Raw genomic sequence first — 26,319 nt, forward strand, 5'->3', positions numbered from 1 at the left:
CATAGCGTAGTGCACAGGCAACTCTCACGGTGTGGACCTTGTCTCTTGCCCAATGGCAGCTAGGATAGGCTCCAGCACCTTTGTGACTCAGAAATTAAGCAGGCATTGACAGTGGATGGATGGATGTGTGGATGGCTTGATGGACTGTGTATACAGGATATAAATCAGCATGGTTTCTGATATGCACCAAATTCACTTGTGTTCTCCAAATTAATTATATGTTTTCCAAGATGGCAATGGTATTAAATGATCTCTTCTTCTGATTTGTTTGTCCTCAGTGTATAGCTTGGTTACTTTAAACAAAAATTTAAGAGAAAAGAAAGAAAAAGACGAAAAAAAAGATTAAAAAAAAAAAAAGATGCCCTGCTAAACTGACACCGAACTGAAATTTCTTAGTTTTCATTTAAAGATGACAGGATGTGGATGGTGCAAAAATTGATGGCCAATCACCTCTCGGCTTGTAATCAAGAATTGACCAAGAATCGAGCCCATCCACCAATCGCCTTTTGAGGAATGTTCTAAAATCCCGCCCAACCACAACCAAGAATTGACCAATCAGAGGATTTGACTTATTCTTGGCTAGCAGAGTTGGACATGCCGCAAAATATTTCTATTTATTTAATTTTTCTACAGCATTGCTCAATTTTATGTTGACTTTTCCGAGGTAAGTATGTTTAACTCACTGTTTTGTGTGTATCTATACACTTCTTATATCAATTGTTAAGGTGACTGTCTGGCGATAGCTATTTGATTATATCCATGCTAGTAAAAGCAAGGCTGCTACCTGTCCCAACCCCCGACTCAGGTTATTTTTCTGGGGTTGTTTTTGCACTTTAACCTGCTATCTACTGTGCATACTGTGGCTAAGTGGTAAAATTTATTTTTCGGAGGAACTATTGCTAGCTAAATGGACGTGAGTAGAATTTTTGGATCGACATGGTCATGGTCACTATGGTAACTTGGTGCACTTACTTTAGCTCTGTTACTTTAGCAACTAACTTAAACTAATATGTTACCCTTATATTGTAGATGGGGGTATATTATTATTTATTCATTTGTTCGTTCGTTCGTTCGTACGTTCGTTTGTTTGTTCGTTTGTTCGTTCGTTTGTTCGTTCGTTTATTCGTTCGTTCATTTGTTCGTTCGTTCGTTTATTCATTCATTTTCCTGAAATTTTCCCTTGACAGGGCAAATATATGTAGAGAGTTCAGCACTTATTTGTATTTATGTGAGGTTGGCATCTAACTCTTTTAACAAGTTGCCCTCCCTAAGAAGTTAGCTGTAGTAGATATAACACTTTAATTGATAGTCATAGATTGAAGGTAGTTTGAGCAAATATTTATTTCTAATACAAAATAATTAGCTCATCTACTACAACTAATTTACTCCTCTTCATGTAATGTAAGAAGTCATTTACCTATATATATATATATATATATATATATATATATATATATATATATATATATATATATATAACATTTCCATTTCTTAGTATGCATTGCTCTCATCAGTGGTTCTTTTTTCTTAATTTCTTAGGATTCGGTTGGGCCTGATATCATTGAAGGGTATGGAGCAGTGCAGGATTATGACGATTTCTTGGCTGGGCTAAGAGACCACCGTCTTGCACTGACTCAAAAGGACTGCAGTCAGATCATCGCTCTGTGGCAGGCACTGGGAGATTATGACAACAGCAAAAGCTGAGCAGCGGCAGCAGCAGCGGTGGCAGCAGCAGCAGTAGCAGCAGCAGTAGCAGCAGCAGCAGCAGTAGCGGTAAGGGACTATTCTTGGCAACAAAGAAGATTGTGGCTCCAGGTGTGGAGAGCACCAAAAGGTGAGTTAAACAAGAAATAAAACAATTTCAGAGTAATGTAAAGTCAAATATATTGTAAGTCACACATTACTCAAAATTAATTTATTTTGTTTTTTGCTCATATCATTTTTAACTACTGGTGTTTCATCAGAGCTCAGAGTCCTGCACAGTAGCCTGACTACAACAGAGTGACTGAGACTATCTTTGTAAAGTTCTTTGCCCTCTACTCAAGCACTGTGCGCTGTGAAGGAAAGGAAGTCTCGAGATTCACTGTGGTGATACGTGCTTTAAAAAAAAAAATAAAATAAAATAAAATGCATATATATATATATTTATGTATATATATTTATATTAATGTTATCCTATTATAGTAATATAATAGGATTACTGTACATGTTTGTATAAATAAAATATTGTATGGTACAAAAATGTGGCACAATTTCTCTTTTTAAATTTATGCAGCAAAGGATTTTTTATTGGTTTATTTTTATTTAATTGCAAGATTATTACACTATAAACATACATTACAAACACTACAAAACCATGGAAGAGGGACAAATAATAAAAAGTAAAATGTTGTGTAAGTATATCTATCTATCTATCTATCTATCTATCTATCTATCTATCTATCTATCTATCTATCTATCTATCTATCTATCTATCTATCTATCTATCTATCTATCTATCTATCTATCTATCTATCTCTATCTGTGCGTGTATGTGTAGACTTTATAATATATATTTATATAAAACATATGTATATATATATATATATCTGGCAGTCTCTGGTTATGTTTGCACATTTGTAGTATTACGTATGACCTAAGCTGTATTCGAACCCTCAATCTTGGATTATGTTTACGAATTTATGGCAGTCCTACATCTACGGCGCAGGAGGAAGAGCAATTGTTTGCAAACCGGAAAGTCAGTGGCTCAATTCCAGGCTTCCTCAAACTACATGATGAAGTGTAAGACAGTGAACCTCATGTTGCCTCCTGATGTGTTCATCACTTTTCCAATCAACACAAGACTTTCAAGACTCTGTATAAGAACACTCTATTTTCCATAAAAGTACAGTCATTACATGTAGTCTCTTCACTGAGATCCCACCAGCAAGTAAAAGTCAATACAGTTTTGACTTTTGTCTTATCTCTTGCTCTGCGCCTTTCTTTTTCTCGCTTACTTTGATAATGTCCTCTTGGGTTTGTTTGACTAATTCTGCGTGTTCAAAACAGCCAGTATGTTGATATCCTGTTGCTGGCATGTGGCGTTGCCATAAAGCTGTGACACGGTTGCATTGAGAACTGTTATTGCTGATGACACTGGAGTTGGGCTCTGTCTCTGCCTGATTTTTGTCCTTCCTCTTTACAAAAGAAAGTCAGAAATATCGCCTTTTTTTATTTGTATATTTTCCTATGCAGATCAATGCTGATTACAGTCTATATTTCTCAACATTTTCATGCCATAGCTTACTTTCATATCTACCTGCCTTAAACTTATAGGAGTCTAGCTAGCTTCATGTCTGAACTAAACTGGATCATGTAGCTCTACCTTGGCAAGCACAATTGAACAATTTGTTAATAATTTGCAAAACACTACCCAGTAACTTAAAGATCTGTGGCGAGTAAAAGTAAACACTGTATGTTGGTTTATTTAGCCAAAACATTCTGTAAATGACAGTTTTCACATGATGTCTATAGCTGACACCAAAAGAAACCAATAATAAGAGGAAAAGGGGGGGGGTCTTTCATGTAAAACACAATTTAACATAATATGTCTTGAGGATCATGACTGTAAGGCTTGTATATTGTACTTTATTATGTAGGAGAGTGGCATGTCCCATTCGGAGGAGTGTCCAGTGGACCCTAGACAGCCTTGGTGGACCACATTTCTCGGCCGGCGTGGGGATGCTTCGGGATCCCACCTGGACAAGCTGGAAGAAGTGGCCAGTGAAGAAGAAAGTCTGGGCTTCCTTGTTTTGGCTGCCCACAGGACCTGACCCCAGACAAGCAGAAGAAAACGGATAGGTGGATGGATATTAGCAGTGAATTCACACGCACACACACACACGCACACACGCAAGATAAGTTAAAAAGTTACTGTGTAGATTTCATGAATAAGCGCCTGAGAAAAGAAATATTTTTCATAGTTTATCAAGATATTGTAACTTTTTTCTTTGCATTCACTTTGTCAAGTGAATGCAAAGTTGGTTGTTGAAATTTTTCTGGCTAAAACCTTAGACAAGATGAACAAATGTGCAGACTGTGCAGGTGAACTGATCTCTTGCAATGCTGCAAATATGTAGCAAATATACTAAATATTGTGCATAACTTTTTTGTACAATATTCTACAAACAGGTAATGAGACTACATTGCAGGGACAGTACAAGAACTGTACAAGCCCTTAGTAATATAGGCAAAAGAGCCAGTCATAACAAGGTCAAAATATTATAAGGTGTATTAAAGTAAGAAGAGAAATTTAATGCCAAGCTCAACCATAGTAAGGAAAATACAGTAAATGGCTGTAATAGAAGTGATCAGGTCTTTCTGAAAGGATGAAGGGAAAAGGTAAAGAGGTGAGAGCTTTAGGTTGAATGTGAGAACCTTTTTGGATAAATGAGAAAACCAGAGATTACAAGTGCATCCTGTTGTCTGCCTGAAGACCTCAATTACCTATTATTATCTGCATTTGATTATTACCTCCTTCATTCTGCTTCTGTCTCCCACTCAGGTCAGTAATTCTTTAAGAATTTAAAAGAAGATACAAAAGAAGGAAAAAGGAGGTATACGGGTAAAAAAGAGAAAGGAAATGTGAACCTTTCTTGCAAAATAACCTTTTACAGAATTTGCATGATTACATGTTTTTCTAGTGATGTAATTCATTTAGCCATTAAAAAGAGGGGGGAAATCCATATGAGAAACAGTCAAAAAAAAAAAAAAAAAAAAGTCTGATTTAGCAGCCATAGAGCGATTTTGTGAGTGCATTTACAACTTATGATTGGCAGCAGGTAGATTAGGACAAGGTTACAAGTAATAGACTTGGAATAATACATTTGCTTTAATGAAATGTTTGTACTTTTGGTTCATGATGTCTGGTGTTTCATTAGTGATCTCAAGGTCTGTTTTCTATGCTCTATTCTTTCTCATTTGGTTTTCTTTTCTCTGTCTTTGCATATGCTGTAGCTCTTTGAAATGCATGACATGAGCATCAGCTAACATATACAAAAAGATGTGGTGGATCCGTTTTAAGCAGGCTAAGCAGCAGTTTGCAGCTGAGTCCCATTTGTAATGTACTGAACCAGCTGGTAATGAGAAAGTTTAAGTGGGAAATTTACATGTTTTAGTGTAAAAATGATAATAGGTTGCAGCCCCAGTCCTTTGGTCAATTCAGAAGAAGAAGCAAATGTTATTCAATGTGTGTATTTAGAGTTTCACCACCTACATGCACCTTTGACACCTAAACCTAACCAATTTCCTTAGGTGCACTAAGTTACTAAATGACTAAAGACTAAAGTTCAAGTAAAGATTTAAATAAATAATAGAAGTGTTGGTCAATATGAGAAATAAACACAGATCTACCAGATGACAAATGGTTCGTTGTGGACTTTTTGGAGAACAAAATTCACAGACAAAAGGTCAGTTGTTTCTTCTAAAAACATTGCCAATAGTCAGGAAATTATTCTGTGCATGAAATATAACAACACTGTTAAGAAGAATTCCCATCCTGCACCAGATTTTCTTCATGTTTATTTATTTATTGGGGAATAACTTGTTACCCACCCATGGAATGTTTCATAATGTAGAATGGTTTTCAGACAGACTTGCAAACCCAGTTGTTAGACTGGTAAATGGAAACACAACACCTCTTAGCAAAATAACTGTCAATGTGTCTTTCCTCTGTAAAAACTTACCCTGTAACCATGTTACAAACCCCTTCTGGTCTAGGGGAGGAAAGGGTTTGGAAACACAAACGAGCCAGAAATGGAATTAAAATGATCAATTTATTTACAAAAATAAAGCTATGTGCAAAAACCCAACTGAAAGCGTCCTTTTTCAGGTGATTAGATATACAAAACTAAAAAAAACTAAAAGTGTCCTAAAAGGAACTGCACAAGACTGGCAGCAAATTATAACTTGTTACAAACCAAAAAAAGGAAACTTAACCAAGAAATCCTATACAGGGTAAACAACAACTATAGAAAAGAAAACACTCAAAAAGACCCCTAATAAATAAAGGTGGAGAGCTTCTCCTAATGAGAAAGCGCCCAATATACAAATCCTTTTGAATAACAATCCGTCTGTCGCACAGCCTATACAGAACCTGCTCAGGGTAATCAAAAGTACTTACACACAATAACCCAAGTGACAATCTTGTGTCCACTGACACAACTGCACAAGGAATGCTCTAATAAAACACTCAGCAAACAATTGACATTGCAAACTGCGTCCTACTGACACACCTGCTCATGAACAAAACCTGTACACATACAAAAAACAACCCACGAGGTGAAGTGTGCCCTATGACACAGCTGCCCCGAAAGATGGCTGATCCTCCTATTTAAGGGCGAGGCATCCTTCATGATTGCCAGCTGGAGGAGTGCGGGAGAACTAGCAACCAATCCACAAGGCGGAGGGGAGGAACTTCGGAGGCAGGTCCACAGCCAGTCCTGAGGCAGTGCTGTCACAGCACTCTTTGCATATCCTGGTGTAGACTGACAAACAAGGGACCCATCCGTAAAGGCCAGGGGCCATAACAGACCAATATAGGGGTGCCATTAGATGCTGAGATGAATATAATATGTGTTGATGTCTTTCTTGGATATGATGTGTAGAAGCACATCTCTTATTTTGCATTGTAAGAGTTGCCAAGAGTATTTTTATGCAGTGTGTGCACTTGAAGCAATTAGCCTGGGAGGCCTTTTGGTTTTAATTGCACCATCTTTTTTAGCTGCGAGTTTCAAAAACATATGGAGATACTGTGCCAATAAACAAGAGCATGATTTTGGTGGAAATAAATAGTAGAAGGATTGTTGAGATGGGAAACAGACACGATTTAAAATGTTGTGTTCTCACAGAATTTTTTTTCACTATTATTTGTTTTCAGAAGTTTAAGGACATGATTTGCATGCAGCTGTGTAAAATGCATTTTCCAGGAGCGATAATCACTTCAAAGCATGTTAAGAGTGTATGTTTCTCAGCGTGAAGAATCACATTCTGAATCAGCTCAAGCAATCAGGGTTGTGAAGCTGTGTTTGCTGATTCATCTCGTCTTTAATTCATGCATGGTCTAATCACAATTAACAGTTTACACCACTTGCTGCTATAAAGATAAAAGTAATCAGTTGTTGTAATTTTAGTGTGACACAGTGAGAAGGCATTTTAAATATTTATCTTAATCAAATACAGCCTCACTGTATGTTGGGATGATCTCACTCATGTCTACTGTTGCATTTGTTTTCTTTTTACTTTTTCTTTTTCTTTTTTTTTTTTTGTGAACCAAAAACTCTAAAAGATTAGTGAGATGACAGCATTTTGCCTCAAGGCAAAGTGCTTTTGAATATGTCGTGTTTATAAAACCCTTTGTAAGAGAAATATCAGTCAGAGAAGGCTATAACACAGAGCCATAGACAAACACTGACATGTTTGGCCATAGACATGTGTGAGCACACACTCCACATATGCACAACCACAGACCACATGCTGACTTCACAGAGTTGTTTCTGCCTGTTGGGATTTAATTAGAAAAACTTAAATTATATTGAGTTGAAAGTTACATAGCCTAATCGGTTGAGCTTTACATTTGTCCTCTCTTCCCTATCATATATTTTTTTAATAACTTTAGAGGGGGAATGGGGTGGTATTTAGGATAAGATAGGTAGAGACAGTGAGTGGGAAAGGGGAGAATAAACATGCTGTAAACAAATGTTGGAGATGATTATCTATGGCTCTGAAACAAAAATAAATAAAAACAATGAAGTAAATATATCTGCACTTGGTCATTTTTTCTTTCAATTTTAGCCGCCCTGTGGCCACTTTGGCTGCTACCCCTACAAAATGCATTCTAAAAGATGAAAAGTAATGTAATATTTCAACAAACGCATTTTTTATTAACATAAAAGCTGTCATGAGTCCATATTTCATATTTGGGACTAACTAGACATTATCCTACCTAAAACATTGCTACTTACAAGATATTTATAATCATATTTTATCTTCTTTTGCTGCCTAACTTTCTCATATTATGTGAATCTCTGGCAACACTTGTCGATTTTACTCATTTCTGGAGTAATCATCCCAAAAGGTTAAATTGCAAAGGAAGCCTTAATTACTTCTTACTAGAACAGATAAATCAGTTAAAAGATTAATGACTTGTTCCTCAATCCATTTCTGAGATTTTCTGAAAAAAAAATCCGTCCATAACTTTTTGACCTATGTTGCTAACAGACAGACACATTATAAAGGAATTAGAATAGAAAGCACGCTGACCGAAACGTCTGAGCTGTAATAAAGTAAAACTGAGTGGTCAGAATGCATAAGTCAACCAAGTAACAGAGATATCGGGGGTATGTTAAGTTTTTGTTGCTCATAAGAGTCATGTGTGAGTTTATAGAGTTGGGATGTGGAGGTTTTGTCACTTCTGATACAACTCTGAGCTAGCAGGTGAGATTGTCCCAGAGGCATAAAGGTCAGGGTGTGTTGGGAGAGCAAGTATTACTGAACACATTGTTCAAATCAACATTGCTGTTGTCACTCAGCTCATTCTGAGATGCCATTTTGTTGTGTAATCCTACCATGATGCAGCACCGAGCTATCTCTGTTTGGTCTGTGTGAATTAATAAAGGTACCAGTGTTCAGTGGTGTTGGGCAGGGTGTAAACAGTACGGTTTAACCAAGGCCCATTGCAGAGTATGGGGTCCTTGAAAATTGTGGAATGAAAACTTTTTGTGTGTGTGTGTGTTTCATTTTCAAATTTCTAATTAATTAATGTCATAATGAAAGCCGATCTGGCTGAATGAACAGGTTGAGATACTGAATTTTGCATTAACAACAATCAATGTTCTTTGAGGGCTCTATCACCCCACTAAAATTGTGCAAAATGGTTTTGTCTGCGTCGGTCGGTTCAACCGAGTTACATACAGTGCAGCCTGGGGTCAGAAGAGAATGTTATGGATTTCCTGAAGAATTTGAAGTCTGGAAATCAAAAATAAAATAAAAATTAACATAAGAAAGAAAAGGGGGAAGGGAGAGAAAATGTAGTGAGAGGAAATAGCTTCTTCTTCATTTGAGCCACGTCTGAACTAAAAACCAGTTTGAACTGATAGCAGTGACATTTGTTTGAAGGCAGCATGTTAGGATTGATTTAGGGCAGGGATCACCCAATCTGTATCTCTCCGCCAGTGTCCTGCAGGTTTTCAATGTGTCCCTTCTCCAACACACCTGACTCAAATTATTTAGTCATTTTGCAGAACTTCACAGGCTGTTGGATTCATTTAATTTGAGTCAGGTGTGTTGGAGCAGGGACAAAAATGAACATCATGAACCACATGATCCCCAGTTTCAGACACAGTAGCAGCATGTTCATCATCATGTCCAAAACCGGCCCTTGACACAGACCATATAGGCGGCCTGGGACACAACACGCTGGAATGGGCACTGTTGTGATATGTCAAGAAATATACAGAAGATGTAAGTAAAGAACGAGGGACGTTAAGGTCGCTCTGAAGGTAGTGAGGAGATTGAAGAAAAATATGAGAACTACTGATCAGGTAGGGACCACCAAAATGGTTTGTATATAGGGCCCAGAGTTTCATGCAAGGCCCTTTGCAGTGTTTAGAGAATGTCTTATTAACTGATATGTGAAAAAGTTCCATACCTAATGTACATCAAAACTCATACTGTGAAAGAGTCTTTGTAAGGGTCATGGAAATATGCAATTAGGTAATATCTGTCTACATGTATGGACATACATATACACACATACACTTATACACACATACTATACACATACATAAACTGTACTGTACTGTACTATACCATACTATATATTATATTCTATACTATCCATACATTTATACATGTATTGATTTTCACATGTACACATACATACATACATAACTGTCTACACACATAAGAGGTTCATTATGTGTGCATGAAGAAGTGACAGTAGAGGTAAAGTAAACAACATGATGTGTTATAGAGTCTAACTGCTTTTGGGATGAATGATCTACTCAAATGCTCCTAAGTTATTTGTTTATTTGTAGTATTTTTGTTGTTAATATTGTCATAGTTTTGTATGTTGTTTATACGTGAAGGAAATTACAGTAAAAAAGCTTAATCAATAAATGTGTTTTTGCAAAGTTTTCTGGGAATTTGCCCTTCAATTGAGAGTAAATATGGACCTTCAAAAAGTTTTAATTGTCATTTGGTTGATTAGGTCAGTTGTTGGTGTTGCTGTGTTGGCAATGTGCATCCATGAACTGGAGGGCTTAGTTTCTGAAGGAGCACTAAGGGGAGGGTTGTGTATTTTTATTTTTAAGGTGAAAAATCCAGTCATTTTTTAGAATGAGCTGTTCTACCTTTAATCTGTAAAGGAGGTGTGCTGTCTTCTTAGATATGTTAGAAACATTAAAAAAAAACAAAAAAACTGCAGGCCTCCCAAAGCATTATCATTCTTTCCTAGACAGATACACAACCAGTCAGATATTGAACCAACAGGGATTCAAAGTATTTATTGCATTAATATATCACTATCTCCACATTACAGCAAGTTCCATCAAGTTGAAAGCAATGAACAAAGACCTGTACTGTTATAGTATCTCAGTGAAGGTATCTCTTCATTTAATGCCAAACTATATCTCTATTAGTGAAGGACAAGAGCAGAGAAATGAGATAAAGCCATAAAAGGAAGACAGCTTTATAACAACACTGCAACTTATCTCCCTCATCTCTGTTCCACCTCCTCCTCTCTTTCAGCTTTTCCCGATTTTCCCGGTTGCCTTGTAATATAGCTCTCCCGGAGCAGAGTTCTCAGCACAAACTATCATAGATGGAGGAGGGGTAGAAGGAACAATAAAATCACAGAAAAGAAATATCAAATAAAGCCATGAAAAGAAAAAGGCCTTTGCAGAAGTGAAAGGAAATAAGGGACAAAGAAGAAACACAGATAGAGATGTTAAAATGTCCAGGAATTGAAAAGATGCATTGAAGTTGCCTTAATGTAATGAAAATTCAGCACCCAGTAACATTAACTAATGTTAGCCAAAGCACAACACAGGAAATACATCCATTTACTTTTTCGCACAGGTAATGATACTTAAACAAACATTTCTAGTTAATATTCTGTGTTCAATCTGTCATGATGCCAGACTGTCATAATGATTGCTTTTTCTGCAATAATTGTGGGGACTGATGGCTCCTCTTCTACTGGCTTTAGCTCAGAGTTAACAAACAACAATAAATGCAATGTATTTTTCTAGCCTATCTAATATCTGTTTTATGAGTATCCATTAAATTATACTTCTTAATACATTAATGTGTGTAAGCTATGACTAAAATATTGATCCCAGGTAATACATGTGAGTTGTATTACCTGGAACAAGATAAGGATCATTGTCAATCCTTTGAAATGGTGAAACATCAGTGAGTATACCTACATTAATGAAAGCATCACAGAAAATGGCTCATCAGATATGATAATTCATTGGATAAATTAGCAACTCACCTTGTCTGCTTCCACAAAATTAAATGCAACTTTGTTCCCATGTGATGCAAATGTTGAGTGTTTTATTTTAATTAATGCTCCATTGTGTGATCTTTAGTTATGACAGCAATAAATGTGTGTGTGTCCAGGTATATTTAAACAAGCAAACAAAGAAAAAGCTGGGGGTGGGACTAATTTATTTATTGGCAATTTACTAATTAATTAATTAGAGGCTTTGTGATAAATTAACCTAGAATAATTCCATTTTAATCTCATGATACTTGACCCCAAAAGAAACATTTTTTTTAATTTAAATGGATTTTAGTGGATGACTGAATCCAATACTAGACGCAGACATTAATATTGTAAACTCAAGCTCTAGTATGTCTGGAAAAATGCATTTAATTGCATTTCAATTCCAAACAGTAAAAAAAACAGGCATAAAGTTGAAGTGTCATTTTAAGTACTTTAACAGCCCCAGTTGTTCTCTAATTAAGCGTCTCAACATGTTAGAGTACTTTTAACTTTTTCAAATGTTTTCCTCCAACCTCTTCATTGATAGGAAATAATATTTGTCAGAAATTTGATGGTAAGGCTGGATAGCTCAGCTCGCAGGACATTTTTCTCCCATGTGAAGACCTGAGTTTGAATCCCGGGTCCTTGGGCAAGACCCTAAATGCTACTGGAGAAAAGTGTCTGCTAACTGACTGTATAGTAATAGTAAGCCAAGGTGGGATTAGTCAGTGTCTCCTGCTCCGACTTTAACTGTGAGCGCTAATGGATGGGGGAGGGGCCTGCAGAAGTGCTGCTCATTAAGAAGTAAACTATACATGGTTTCATGTCAGTTTTCAAAAGTCACCAATTACACCAGAAAAAGTTGCTAGATTTGTCGCTAGTCGCTTCTTTGAAATAGAGTCACTAGATGGGTTTGAAAACTCGCTAAATATAGCACCAAAGTAGTTAAACTGACAGCAGTAATTTAGCCCAGCTCTGACGTGTGCAACAATTTAATCATGTACCAGGAAATCATGCACTGACATGTTCTGTGTTATTTGGAATGTGTTAATGTTTTTTAATTAATTAATTGTAATTAACGTGGTAAAATCCCACCCCTACATAAAAAAAAAAAAAAAAAAAAAAAAAGATTTGAGTAACCCAATATCTTCTGAAAAAAAACTTGCACAAGTTGATTTCTTCTTTCCTTTATAAGAATTAATTTTACAGGACATATAAGTGTTGTTACCACTGCTTAGGATGGGATTGCCACCTCGGCAGCAAATACAACAAAGGAGAAACCTGATCTTTTCTGTGATGCTGGCACATAATTTTAAAACATCACATGTCTCCACAACATAATGCATTGTTTAGACGCGCAGATCATTTACACATTTGTTTGAGACCAGCCAGGACTGGACTTTACACAGCAGATGACAGTTGCATCATTACTGACAGTGGTATTTCTTTACCCATTTTGAAGTCAAGAACTACTGCAGTTTGGTCCTTATGGCAGCTGAGACTTGACATCTGCTGGGTGGGTCTAAGCCCAGTAGTATGGTGATTGACTCGAACAAGTTCTGTCCATACAGGATGTAAAATAATTTTTTTCTTAGCACTAGGGCTTGTTCTCTACAGAATGCATGTGATAACATGTGGCCAGTTTATGCACCTTTTTGTTCAGCTAGTTAGAGCACTTCAAACTGAACACTGAAAATCTCTGAAAGGAACTGGTGTTATTACTGTTCCTTTTTTCAAGCAACCAGTCATATGGACATAACCTGTCACCAGGAAAATGGAAGATAAACTTGTTTTGACGGTCTGGTTTGTGCTGTAGGCTATGACATGTCACACACAAATGATCACAACAAAGAAACAAAAGCCAGTTTGTTGGAGCAGATCAGCTAGACACTAAACCTCAATAGTAACAGTATTAATAATGTGACAACAAGTTGAAATGGTCTGTTAAATCTGTCCCATATGTGACAGAAGAACATATATGAGCTGCAGGGCTAAACAGTCTTCCTGTTTGATGTTCTCTAACCCTCCAAAAAGAGTCCTACTTAAAATTGTCAATTGTTTAATATAAAACAGGCCTGGAACCATGTTCCACCTGATAAAAGCTCTTCCACATAAACTATGATTTTCATTGTTCTGCTGTTCCTGATGGATTGTGTGAAACTGATATTTTGCCATCAGACTGAGCTGTAACAAAGTATTGGGCAAGTGCCCCCCTACCAGTTTGGTGCTCAATGTTAAACAAATAGTACACTGACTAATAATACAAAGCAATAAAGCAAAAGGTAGTGCTGGACAACACAAGAGAAGACATTGAGATATTGTCATAGAAAATAAGAAAAAAAAAAAACAAAAAAAAAAAAACAAGGTGGGGGTGGTAATTGTGCCCCCACTACAACAAATGATAAAACTTATCTGTGAAAAAAAATCACTTTGCAGACACTAACATTTATAGGTATGAAGCCCAAATTCACAGATGAGGTAAGCCTCTGAGGAGCTGTTACAGTGCTAGAGCCATTGGCTGATTGGACTTTATAACTTATCACAGAATGACTATGTGAAGGGGCAGAGCTCAATGCTCAAATTGTACCTGAGTGGCTTTAACTGACTGCCAAAATAGATACCCTAGAGAGACTGACTCATCCAAGAAACTGACTTTGTCCCAGTTGTGCTTTATCTACCTGCTGGGGGAAGATGCAGTGCAGTGGGGGCATAGGGAGAATTTGAAATAATCAGAAGACATCTTGACCTATGGCAGTCAAAAGACTCTCTTGGGGCATTTATGTGCCAGAGTATATGATGGCTTGATATAACTACTAAGTCTTTTCTTATGTGAAGAAATATTTTCAGCTTGTTTTTTTTTTCTCACCTCTTCTTCTAACCACTCCAACACCACCAAACAAAACATAGGTTGGCATTAAAGCACAGGACATGTTGGGTGGATCTTGAGAGATAGAAAAACCCACAGGATTCACAACAACAACTGTGTGTAATTTATGGATATTATTTTTCCCCATCACTACCCACATGTTTTGTAACAAGGGTTTCACGTAAAATTAAGGCTGACCTTCATTTATCAAGTATGGCCCCATCATCATACCTTGGTCCTTCATCTGTCTTGATTTTGTATTCCTCCTGTTGCTCCCTCTCTCCATCCTTTTAGACTGGTACAGAAATGCAACCACTTAAAGCTACAAGTATCATCCAATTAAAATCTAGGCAAAATTTAAGAGAATATGAGGGTGACACATTTAAACAATGTATATTTGAAATACAGTATACATGTGCCGGGAAGGAAATCATCTGGTGGCTTTCTTAAGGTGCAGAAAAGCACACTCACATGTAAATATGAGTTGAGTGAGCAGTCGGAAGTGATTAAAGTCTCCCTAATTGCATTCTAAAAATAGTGCTGTGCTTTGCCACAAAATCCTTTTCACTCTTATTGCTGAAAAGCAAGTTGTGCCCCCAGGTACCTGATTTACTCTCTTTTTATGCTTTCCTTTATAACACAATCAAACAAGGCAGTTGTACAGAAGGGTTGTTTAAGGCAGCTTTTAACTGCATAGGGAGCTTTGTATAGTAACAATAAAACCTTACCCTAAACACAATTTTTAGAGGTCAAAATCCAAATATGTGGTTCTCTAACATCTTACACATTTTTGACAAGACCAGGACAACTTCAGAGTGAAATCAAGAGTCATTAATTGTGATGACTAATCAAAGCTTCATCCATTCATTTCAGCTATGTCAACAAACATGCTAGTATTTCAGCCTGGTGGCCTTCGTCGAAGCATGAAAGACACATATACAGTACCAATTAAAAAAAATAAATTGTAGGTGTTTACAAATTTTGAACAAGGTTTTAAATTAATTTAGTTTCCACTCACCTTTGCCTGAGGAACTAAAGTGTCAGTGTAGATGCCATGAAATATACAAAGTAAGCGCTGAAAGAAAATGTTTGACAGGGAGGCTGAAGTTCTATTTTTGGGGTGGCAGTGGCTCAGGCGGTAGAGCAGGTCATCCAATGACCGGAAGGTTGGTGGTTCGATTCCCACTCCTGCAGTCAACTGTCGTTGTGTCCTTGGGCAAGACACTTAACCCTCCTTGCCTCCAGTGTTGGCATCACTGATGAATGAATGTGGATGAATGTTCGGTGATGGTCGGAGAGGCCGTAGGCGTGGACTGGCAGCCACGTCTCTGTCAGCCTGTCCCAGAGCAGCTGTGGCTACACACGTAGCTTACCATCATCAGGTATGAGTGAGGAGTGGATGAATAATGGATACACTATGTAAAGCGCTTTGGGAGCCTTGAAAAGAGCTATGTCAAATCCAGTCCATTATAATTAGTATTTATCTCTCTTAGTTATTTAGCCCTATGGCTGTGCAAGTGTCAAGGTTGTGACAGTGATGGCAAAATGGCTGGTGATTGATCGAAATAGCTGCTCTAAATTGTATAATGAGTATGAAATGATGGGATCATGACGGGAACAGTGCTTGATTTTCCACTCGGGAGTCTAGCACTTACAGTCATACGATATATTGTAGGAGAAAAGGTCCTTCCACTCAAATCAGGGCAGATCAAACTGAAAGGAAAGACTGACAGGTAGACCTTGACAGAGAGAGTGCAAATTTCTTAAATGAACATGTTCATAATGTTTGTGTGGAGTGTAGAAAAGTTGATAATTCATCATGTTTATTTATTTATTTGTGTGACAGAACCCCATTAGCTTCCTGGGGTCCACATATGAAGCAACAATAAAAGAAATTACCTTCAAATAAATCCGTAATAATACAATTTAACATTCACAACTCAAAAACTCCAACTGACCAGATATTCCCCATCATCCCACACCTAAAAGTTAAGAATTGATATACAATAAAAATGATAAAATTACCAATGCTGAAAATACAAAATCAATTCCTGATGAGAGACAAAACAGATGATTATGTCCAAATAAATCTACAATATAAATCCAAACAGGAAATCACACTAAAAATAGTATTTTCTAAAATCATCTCATGGCCTTATGGAATCTCTGGAATTTTATTTATTTATTTACGTATTTTTTTTCTTTTTTCTTTTTACCAGCATTTGTCCTTAAATTCAGATATAAAACAAGTTAATAGGAGCACCTTCTTTCACCTATGTAATTGGTAAAATACATAAGTAATAATGCCACAATTAGGAAGAATCTGTTCCAGAGTAATGCAGAAAAACGAGCTCCTGTATTTGTTACTTTAACATTAAATTACTGCAATTCTTTATTACTGTGATGTTCAAACATTTATTTGAAAAACCTTAAGCTGATCAAAAATGTTGTTGTGAGAGGTCTGGTGAGATTTGGCAGGAAAGATCACATTTCTCCAGTTATAGTTTCTTTGTGTGGGCAAACAATTAAAATTTTTCTCCACAGCTGTAAAGCCCTTAATGACTCAAGCTCCAGTATATCATATGTCATCGTTTCTGATTTTCCCAGCAAAGGACTTTACTCTGACTGCTTACTTGTGGTTCCTAGTTTCTTAAAACAGAAAGGCAGGCACATCTTTAGTTATCAGCTTTCTTTCTCGTGGAATCAGCAACCAGTTTTATTTGGGAAGATGATGTCTTTTCTATCTTAAGACTAGGCTTAAAACCAAACTTTTTTGATAGCATTTATACATAAGGCCAACTCAGATGACCCTGAGCAATCTTTTGAGTTAAGGGGCTATAGGCCTAGATGACTGGAGGACTTCCCGTAATGCATAGAGCAGCTCTCTTCATGTGCTGTGTTCATTGTTTGTGTACCATTATTGTTGCCACTGTGATTTTTTTTCTTTCTTTTTTCCCCCAAAGCAGATGTCCATAACCTGATGTTGCTGTGTTTGTGTCTATTTACTCTTCTTTGACATTCCCCTCCCCTACCTTACTGTTGTGGCAAAAGACTGCCCTTCCTGAGCCTGGTTCTGTTTAAGATCCCTTTCACTTTATTCATTTATGCAGTCTCTTTCTCCTCTTCATCCTTTGCGGTGTTACCTTGACTTCAACTTTCAAAATGTTAGGTGAGCAGGTTGGGTGATGTTTACAACAACACAGTATATTATGGGCAGGGTAATGTTCAAGGGCCAGCAGGTTAAAATCTTGAATGACAAAAAGTTTTTTAAAATTCAAGTTATTTTATTATATTTGAAAATAAGAGATGATTTTTTCTTATATTCCTACCTACGTCTTTGGGCTATTTTTGACTTTTGATCCATCTGCTTCTCCGCCTCTCTCTCCAAAGAAGAACTAACATCCCCTGCAGATTTTCTCTCCATGCTGAAAGAAGGTTTACCATCTTATCTGCAGTCAGAGAAGAAGGAAACTGGCAGTGATTATTTTACACATTAAATGACCAACCAGCTTAATCTGGAAGTGTAGCTTAGTTGTTGTACATTTCAGAAGTTGCACAAAAACACTGTGAAGGTCTAAATTTTTAGTGTAATAGTCATAATCGATTTTATGAATTCATATTGTTTTAGTGAAATTGTTCAATGAGCAAAGTGTAATTATTTGACAGGTTATTTGGTAGAGTTTGGATTTGGCACAAGAAAGTCATATTTATACAAATGCAAGTGAATTGTACATGTTTTTTCATTCATTACATCCTGGTATTTAACTAAATGTAAAGCAATTATAAGTTTTTTTTCTGCCAACTCCACATTTTGTGCTGTTTGCACAAGTTTGTGCAATTTTACTAGACTGTTCAGCCATAATGTGGGACTAGGGCTGCAACTAATGACTATTCTGATGGTCGATTAGTCAGCGGCTATTAAAACGACTAGTCGACCAATCGGATTATGTATCTGATGATTATTATAAATGGATCTTATTTCACTTTCAGCTTTGAAATCTTGCATGAGGTTGTTATGTAAGTCCGACGTGCCTCCTCTTTAAATGTTCGAGCATTGCAGACGTACTTCTGTGGTACACAATGTCCGCTTTACAGATCTCAGATGTATTTAATTTATTTTGTAAGTTTAATGTGAAGTTATCCCAGACTTTTGACATTCTCTGCCGCCGCATGTGCATTGTACAACTCTCAGCAGAGATATTATTAGAAGAAGATGTCTTACTATGTAGTTTTTTTTTGTTTTATTTTTTGCCGACAATAGTCGACGGCTAAATTTGTTGTCGACTATTTTTATTATCGACTATTGTCGACAATGTCGACTAATCGTTGCAGCCCTGTGTGGGATAGTTTCATTAAATACCTAAAACCAACTGAATAGTTTTTAACAGCAAAATTCAGATTGGATTTTGTTTTCTGGATGACACTCCCTGGTTTTCCTCCTCCAGACTCCCCTTTTTATTGTTGAATGACTTTGTATAAAGGTAAACAGTCCTGAATGTGTTATTATTTTCCCACAGTACAAGGACCAAAAAATGTTACAAAATAATAATCAATGGTTTTTATTGAATGACATATTCATGAATTGCTAATTTGGCAGCAACTGCTAACAATTAACAACAATCCTTGATCAGGATAACTGAATAGTGACATTTAACTTGCACCAAGTCATGTGCTCTATGTAAGAATTTATTTATTAAAAACCTTTCATAATTTTCCCATGAAGAGTTTCTTTTTACTATGTATGAGTTAATTTTATTTCTCTCTCACAGCACACAGTATTGGTTGGTGGATCTGTGAATTCGCAGGATATGATAGACAGTTAAAAAAAAACAACAAAAAAAAAAACAAACAACAGCAACAACAACAACAAAAAACAAGAACAGATGGAGATGGAGGACAGCTCTGGACAAGAGTAAGGGAGTAAGACATTAAGGGGATTCTGAAGGAATGATAGTGAAATAAAAATAGATAGAATGATAGAAAACAACTAAAGACAGAAATTGTAAACGAATGGGTTGACAGGCAAAGATCGACAGACAAAGATAGAGGGTTACAGTGCAAAGATTGCAACCAATATGACTGTAATGTATTAGCAAATGATAACAACAGAATGCAATAAGCATATGTAGGGAAACAAAGAAAGAAAGAAAGAGGAAGAAAATAGAGAGCTAACAAACACATGAGAGAGGCACTTGCCCTCTCTTGTCGGGTGAGGAGACTAGTGTAAATGAGATCGGCTCATTTCCCACACAGACACAAGCACCCACCCTCATCTGTCTTTGACAAACGTGCCCTCATACACACACAAACACATGTGCACACACGCACACAGCAACCAGAGATGAAAGGAATCAATACATTACAGCAGACATCTGAAGAGTCCAGTCCACTCCCTGGAGGATCAACGGTAATTGGTCCAGACAAACAGCCAAAGGACAACAACAATAACAAAGCCTCTATGAACACCAAATGCAGCTATTAATAAATCAGAACAGGAATGGCAAATTAAATCTATGAACAAATATCGACAAGGCTTTGAACACATTTCCATTATTCACGGCCCATTGTTATGGTCTGTTGGTTTCAGAGACTGTGCGTGCACCAGCATTTGCATTTCTAAATCACTGACTGTCGCATCTGTAACCAGCCAGGCTAGTTTTTGGTCTTTGTTCATTTGCATTTGGTGGTTTGTAGCTTGTTAGTTGGCAAACAATCCTATGGTTTAATTTTCAAAAGAAGGCAGGAGAGTGTTGATAAGATGAAAAACTCTGGACCTCAAAATGCCTGAACATGATATTTGCCTTACCAGAGACCTTGTTGTTCACATCCATGCTCAGCTATGTGCAGAGGTCTTGAGTCACCCCTTTTCTTTTTATATTTGTCTTTAAAAGAGCTGGAATTTTTTGTAAATCTTTCAAAATGGTCTTGAGAAATGATGATGAATGAGTGCTGTGTCTACACATAACGGACAAGTTACTATCGAACAACTTATTCCTGCCAGTATTTAAAGAAACAACTGGTGGCATAAAACTGTTAAATAATGATGCATGGTGTTGATAAAGCAAAGAAAGTCCATTGTTGTGTTCTGTCTGGTCTTTGTAAGGGACTAGCATTGCCACTGGAGGCTTTACTAGGAAGTGCACCATAGAAAAAGTGATCTTGTCAAAGCTGAGTATTCTGGTCAGTCTCTAAAGCTTTATGAGTGTCAAAGTAGGAAAGAGGACACTTATGTGTCTTATTATTTTTGTTGAACTTTTAGTTATAAAAATGGTAGCTGGGTCTAGAGACAAAATTAGACAGTGACACATGCACATTTGTTTTGGGCCCTACTATGTGTTAGTGACTGATCCAAACAAATATATTTTCAAATTTAAGAAACAAAGCAATGCCTTCATGCAAGATTTTGCTATTTAGTTTTAAAATCTAACGTAGTGTTATTAGAAAAGTATACAAACACTACCGTTAAAAAATGACTTTTAACTTAGTTTCATTTATAACTCAAAATTCTTTGGTGCTAACAACACAAAGAAGGAGCAAATCACGCCAAATGTAGAACAAAACTAAATCATACAGTGTTACAGCTGGTATAGCAAAGAGTTGAAACAGAGATGGAAAAAGGGACCAAAGACAAGAGACAAAAGAAAAATAAAAGAAAGAAAGAAAAAACAGGCTCCAAGCAAAGTTTAGACAAGTCCAACATGTGTCCACAAAGTCGGCACGCTTCATTCATTTTCAATGAAGCCGCTCAGGGCTGTGCGTTGATATGACATTACAGATTAGACTCTTCTGTTTTTGGTCTTTTTTTGAGAGAGCTGCTCATGTTCAAAGATAACAGACTGGAATGGTAGTGAGCCCCTCTGTTGTTTGGTAACTGATACTGTCTAATTCTCCCAAGTAGATGGTCACTCATACTTAATCACCAAAGTGTAATTTAACTTACTAAACATCTATATCCTCCAAATGTATTACTAGTTTGAACAATTTTAGAAATGTTGCCTTTCTTCAAAACATATGGACACATAGTCAGATATCAACTATAATTCCATTGAAAGAAAATACAATCTCTTATGATCATGAGAGCAACTGCTTGTGAGGGTAAAATGCCATCCATGGTAGTGATGGTTGTGTTGTAAAAGAGCATTTCAGTCATAATAAAAATCCTCTATCTAACCCTAACACAACCAGGAAGTGAGAAAACTATTTGAGTATTGCTATACCTCTGCTGAAGCACATGTTGGTCTTGACCTCACATCTTAAAACGATTGATGGTGGAACATTTAGCATTTTACCGCTCAGTCCAACCCCACCTCCTTTCTCCTTTCCTAGGTTTTTATTTTCCTTGTACACTATAGTTTGTTCCAGTGTGGAAAAGATTGAATGTGGTGCAACTCCTTTATATGTGCAATGCTTTAAAAGATAAAAACAAATTTGAATAAAGCCATTTGGAACATGAATGGAAAAGTGACCAATGTTTGGATTATTGAATCTCATTGCTTTAAGTGAGTGTATCTTATATGCTGTGGCCTCTTATAGTCATGGGAAAAACTCATATTATCTGAGTGCTTCGTTTATTTAACCTGAGCGCGAGAGTCTATACAGTAAGTTTGCTCGTCACTTTTAGGTCCCTTTCTTTTCTTGCTTTGTATTTTTCTGTATGTGTGACCCCACACACATAAACTGCAGATGCAGCTCACAGCTTGTTTTGTTTGTTGTGCAGTGAGATGGATGAAGGGATGAGAAGCAGCAAGCAGAATCCTCATCCAGGGTCACAGGGGCAGTCAGGAGCCAATTCTAGCTTCCACTGGGTGAGAGGCAGAGTACATCCTGGAAGGGTTGTCAGTCCATTATAGACCCAAAACAAACACAAACAATTAGAAAGGGCTTTCATTCTTCCTAAAACACTAAATAGGGTAAAAAAATGTACAGATATTTCATGTTTTAATGAGATCTAACCATGCAACCAGCAATTAGCAGGCGAGAGGCAGGGTACACCCCAGACAATCGCCAGCCCATCGCAGGGTGGCATGTGTGCCTCTCTTTGCAAAATATGGTCAGTCACAAGGAAACAGTCCCTACCCTGTTCTTGACTGAGATGAAGGGACAGATAACATGGGATAAAATTAAAAGAGCCTAGATTGAGTGAATGAAGATAAAAATAAATGCAGCGGAAATGACCTTCTGCCTGAAACTAATGCGAAAATAAGTCCACAAATTTGGTGGTGAAAGTTTCAGAACTTACACCACCAAACTGCTTTGTTGTGGATTTTTCTCTTGCAATGTAAGCTTAACAGTCACATGACACAAATGCAAGCCAGGATTCAACATAAAGGGAAAACATGTAAATATCTCACAATTTCACAACCTTTGCCATGAAACTGATATATTGATGCTGATACACTGTGGACAGATGTAGCCAGTACACTGATTGTTATGAGACAAGATTGCTGTAGTGAAAAATTCAGCTGTGCAAAAACTCATATTACTGAGATATGGGAGAGGGAGAGAAGTCATAGACAGCTAAGGCAGCACAAAATAAGACCAGGTAGAAGCTTAAAGGCAGATGGACACATAAATTTATACATTTTACTCAGTGGTTTGTGCCATCTAGGAGAAAGGTATAACCAACTCTAAAGCAATTTGAATGATTGTCATTAAAGTGCGATTAGACCCAGTTATAGTAACATTAACTAGACAAAAAAAAAAAAAAATCACTTTTGAACATTTAATTTTTTGTCAGCATCCCATTATCTATTAAAGGCTGCTACTTAAAGGTTTAGAACAGTTTCTCAGTGGGTATACGATTAGCACTTTGAACAAGACAAAGTTGTTTGACTTAATAACTAAAATCCCAATTTTGTTCCTGCAGAGAAATAATGATAGGAAAAAAATACACAGTGTGCTTCTTATGATATAAATCAGCAAATTATTTATAAACCGTGTGAAGTAGAGTTCTTTCATGGCTTTTTGGAATTCCTTAAGAGTACGCTCTCATCAGGCTACTCATGCATGTGTCATCATACACTGCTGTGAATTAATTACATGAAAGAGAAAAGGGCAATCTGGCCCAAGTATGATCAGAGCATGTATGTAAAGGAAAAAGTGCAAGAACATCATGAAAGAGTTGAAACTTTTAGAAAGCTGCGTGAATGTAGAGAAATGATACAGTCTTCTTTTATTTGCTGACCTTCATGAGCAGCAGGTCTTTCTGATCTCATTTCCTGTGAGAGTGATGTCTTCTAGTTGCACACTATTAATAAAAACTCAAATCTATAAATAAACATGACATCTGTACGTCGGCCGTCATCCACATTGGACAAATCTTAATTCAAAGCTTTTACAAAACATTGAAGTGATGTGATTAAATGATATCCTTGGGATACATGAAAGATGAGAATATTTGATGAGAAATTAGTAATTAAATTATGTAAAAATAATGGAAATACTTCAATATGCTTTTGTATTATAAAGTTTGTGATCAGAGTAATGTCACTGACTGGAATTTTAATGAAGAAGCAGGGAAGGTCTGGCATATTTCAGCAAGACAGTGTTAAACAGCACACTGTAGCTATTATAAGAATATGGGCTTCTAGAGGAGTTCTGGGACTGGACCATCCTTTCCAATCCTAGATCAGGCAAGAATGGGACAACTTCCATTTCTTAAAGGTTTCCTCAGTTCACAGATGTTTACAGACTATTGTTTAAATTAGAGGGTACGCTAAGCAATGGTAAACGCAGCCCTCTCTCAACATTGTTTTTATTTTTTACTGCCATCAATTTGAAAATAATCTAATATTTTTCCCGAAAAGTATATTTGTAATTTGTTTATTTTACTATGCGCCTTCATGAATAGAATGATGGGACATGAAATATGAGGAGTTTTGTATTTTATTTTTATTTGCCTTTTACACAGGGTCTATTAGGAATAGGGCTATGCATATATTATCCTAAATGCCTAAAAACCATAAACTCAAAAATGTTTTTAATACAACTTCTTTTTTTTCTTCCAAGGAGTTTACTTTATAAATGTTCTTTAGTTTTAAGAAGAATATATATAGTTTCAGTGGTTAAAATATTTTGTTTATTATGATTTCTTTTCTTCTCTCTTTATGTATGGTTAAACAAATGCTCATATACATTTAACCTTTGTTTTGTTTTGTTTTGTTTTGAGTCACTCTGGACTTGATCTCTGGCAAATACCAGAAAATATCTGAAGCAACTTCCGTAAATATTGCTCTGACACAGTGTGCAGGTGTATAAACTTGTCATTACAGCTTTAAAATTTGCTATGATTTATCAGGTTAAAATGATGTTATACAGAACGTATGAATTGGCAAAGAGAGGTTAGCTGTAAAGCCACTGATCCTTTTAACCTTTCTTATCTCTGGCAAATGACATTGATTAGAGAAAAAGACAAGAGGCTTATGCATTTATAAAGAAATAGATTGAGAAATATTAATATAGACAGAGCTATTTACTCATTGTCTTTCTACGGCAAAGATACTACCAGCTATCTCATGATATGAATGCCCTTAATACCCCCTTTTTCCTGTCTGGTCCAATCCTCCACTTTCTATGATTTACTTGCTCAGTCATTCTCCATCTCTCCATTCCTCCCACCAGTGTGCCCTCTATTCAGTCTGTTCCCAAGGAGGTGTTTTAAAGAACTCCACTGAAATACTAAGCAGCCTACTTTAAAGAAAACTACTTTCCCACATTTACTACATTAGGTTTAAGCTTTAATATGAGTCAAGGCTTTTATACACCTGCCTTAAGACATTACATTAACCTTTACTGTTTTTATTGCCTTTTTGTTTGTTGTTTTCAAGAATACGTTTGTTCTCTGTACATAAGTGAAAATCTGTAAAATTCCTCTGTACATAAAGGTGAGCAATTTCTCCCTAAACAAAGATTTGATGTTTGGTTCAGGAAGACTTTCTCTGTTTCATAATCCCAGCAATCAAAAAATACTGCCAGAGGTCAGCTCAGCATGCACTGACAATTATATTATTAAGGTGTAAGAGCTGTTATTGTTCAATAGCCAGTGTTGCCTAAATGTTGTTTAAATTTTGTTTTACTGAATGAAAATGTTCAGTGCAAAGTATCAACTTGCTCTATTATCTAATTTGTATAATGGGAAATGAACAAGGATATCAGTTCATGCAGTATAATGCAAATGTGTAATGCAATCCTGCATCGAGCTGTATAATATGTCTTTGTTCACTGACCCCAATCCAAACAGATCAGCTAATCAATTATTTATGATTAACTTTTTCCTTTTCCTCACTAAACATGTCTTAGTAGGATTCATCACACCAGAGTATAATTTTGCTTTATCATGTATTGTATCTCTTACCTATCATATTTGAAGGTTTAGTGTTTGAAGAGAGCGAGATGGCTGCTAAATATATTTAAGGATGTGTAAAGAGTATGTGACTGGATGGTTGGAGTTGCAGCAGAATACTTTCTTTTTGTTGGGTTTACGTATTTTTACTCAGAAAAATCAACTCTGATCAGCACATTGTCTTCTAGTTACATGAACAACATAAATGTTTCCATCCATGATGGCATGATGGATCTCAGCTGCTATCTCCTTTGTGCCTGCTGTATGGTCATGGGCTCTTGCTTCTCTAATAACTCTTTATCTGCTTAAACCACCAGATAACTGGGTCCGGGATAAGGGTGCAGACCAATAAATAAAAGCCTCATTTGTGTTGGTGTATGTTTGTGAATCTTTGATATTACACTTTTTGTCTCTCCAGAGATGACTTTGTATTTCTTTCTTCAAATTACTATTATGCATTTCTCTAAGGGCTTTTTCTGTTTGAGGATTAACTGTAAATGTGTTTACAGTTAGATTAGCTATTCTGTCACATTTGTTCTCTGTGATTTAGTGGCTTACTCTTTGGTGTGTGTGTGTGTATGTGTC

The sequence above is a fragment of the Melanotaenia boesemani genome, chromosome 15 (genome assembly GCF_017639745.1).
Source record: "Melanotaenia boesemani isolate fMelBoe1 chromosome 15, fMelBoe1.pri, whole genome shotgun sequence".
Lineage (NCBI taxonomy): Eukaryota > Metazoa > Chordata > Actinopteri > Atheriniformes > Melanotaeniidae > Melanotaenia > Melanotaenia boesemani.